Genomic DNA, 2,379 nt, shown 5'->3' with positions numbered 1-2,379 from the left:
TTGCCGGAGGGGAGTAGCGAGGCTGCATGCGGCTCCATGCGGGGTGCTCCATGCGGGGACCCTGCGGCTCCATTGCTGGAGCTGCGGCGTTGATACTATGGTCTGGCGGGGGAGCCTTACTCAGGACGGACGCGTAGGTGGGCCTCGCGTCAAACGTCTGGTGAGGAACGCGCTGCTGGGGAACAACGTCAGCAACTTGCTGAGCTTCCATACGCACCTCGTCCCGGACGACTTCAGCCAATGAAGGAAAAGATGATGTGTTGCAAGGCATCCGGAGCGCTTGCAGTTCCTCCCGCACGACAGAACGGATGAGATTGCGTAGTGAGTCCATGTCACTGCCGACATGTACAGGGGGTGCGTCGGACCTAATGATGTTCACGTCACGGTTGTACTGACGGGCTCGGTGTTGCAGCGTTGTCTCCATGGTCGCTGCCTCGCTGAGAAACTCCGCCACTGTGCGTGGTGGACTGCGCACCAGTCCCGCGAAAAGTTCTTGTTTAACGCCCCGCATCAGGTGACGCAGCTTCTTATCTTCTGACATTTGTGGGTCTGCACGGTTGAAAAGGCGTGTCATGTCCTCAAAGAACATACGCACGCTCTCGTTCTGGCGCTGAATGCGCGAGTGTAGCGCAGCTTCCGCTCGCTCCCGGCGGTCGGCGCTAGGAAACGTGGCTTTGAAATCACGACAGAAGGCTGCCCAGGATGGGAAGGAAGCCTCATGGTTTTCAAACCATGTCCGTGCAGACTCTTCAAGAGCGAAGAACACGTTGTGGAGCTTACGCTCATCAGTCCACCCGTTGTAACGAGCAACTCGCTCGTAGTTCTCAAGCCAGTCCTCGGCGTCCTCGAACACGTCGCCATGAAAAGAGGGGGGTGTTCGCGGCTGATGACACAGAATGTGGGTGGGAAGCCTGCTCTCAGATGTCATTGCAGCAGGTCCTACGGCCGTCTGAGGGTGCGTCGTCCTGGTAGCGGCCGGAAGGGGTCCAAATTCAGGGGGCTCTCCACGTAGGCGGCGGCCGAGGCGTTGATGTACGGGGGTAAGCTCCGTATTGACAGGTTGATTATGCAGGACTGGATCGATACCTGGCTATTCCTCCACCAGATTTGTAACGTAACGTTACAGAGAAGGCGCTCTGGCACTCTGGCATCGAAGAACACCAACAGCCAGTCAAGGCAGCACAAAAGCGCAGCACCGTTTCGCTTCGTCGTCTTCTCCGAATCGCCGGTTCAAATCTTCGTCGTCTATGAATGACATGTGTCAATATATATGTATATATATATATATATATATATATATATATATATATATATATATATATATATATATATATATATATATATATATATATACCGGGTGTACCAGTTAACGTGATCCAAGGGTTACAAAATAATACATTTGAGGTAGGTCAGTGAAACCAGTTGCATTCAACTGCCTGCCTCCTTGTGCACCACAGGCAATATTTTGTTTTGCAATTACTTAATTAGCTAATTGCGATAATTTTTCTAACTTGCTAAATATCCACCTTAGACCAAAAATGTGAATTGGAAAGTTGTACAGCCCCTTCAGAAACCCCCATTCCATTATTTATTTATTTTATTTGTCTTTACCCTCAGGGCCGTACAGGCATTTCAGAGGGGAGTGGCAAAAAGAAATACAGGAAAAAAAAAAACACTGCAAAAAGCAGGTACATAAATAATACATCCTATATATACAATATTAGCTATGAAATCGGCAACAATTGTATTAGTAGACACAAAACTAGTAGTACTTATACAATGCAGGTTAAAACTTTGCGAAAGTTATTTGTATCAGTAATATATATAATTTCATTAGAAAGATCGTTCCATTCTTTGGAAGTACGGGGAACAAATGAGCGTAAGAAAGAATCTGTTTTGCATAAAGGGATGGCTACTTTGCAGGGATGATCAATGCGATGCGATATGTAATAGGGTGTCTGAAAAAATTGTGTAAGACGGAATGATAATATAACTTGTGCAATAAGGTTAGCCGGCAAACTTTTCGTCGTGAAGCCAATGATGGAAGACGTAAAATAGTTTTCATTTCTGTGACACTTGCTCTTCGGTTATAGTTAGAAAGAATGAAACGAGCAGAATTATTCTGAACGCGTTCAAGTGCAGTAATTAAGTAATCATGGCTAGGATCCCAGACTGTTGCTGAGTATTCTAATTTTGGAAGTATTAAAGTTTTATAAAGGACTGATTTCAAAGTAGACGGGGCGCGGGAAAAATTACGTCTCAGATAACCTAGCGTTTTGTTAGTGTTGTTGTTGACGTAATCTATATGAAGCCGCCAAGTTAGGTCGGATGAAATGTGAATGCCTAGGTATTTATAAGAATGGACGCTATCCAGTTCAA

The sequence above is a fragment of the Amblyomma maculatum genome, chromosome 1, assembly GCF_055883805.1.
Source record: "Amblyomma maculatum isolate TAMU_Amacu chromosome 1, ASM5588380v1, whole genome shotgun sequence".
Taxonomy (NCBI): domain Eukaryota; kingdom Metazoa; phylum Arthropoda; class Arachnida; order Ixodida; family Ixodidae; genus Amblyomma; species Amblyomma maculatum.
Note: the sequence above shows the minus strand (reverse complement) of the source record.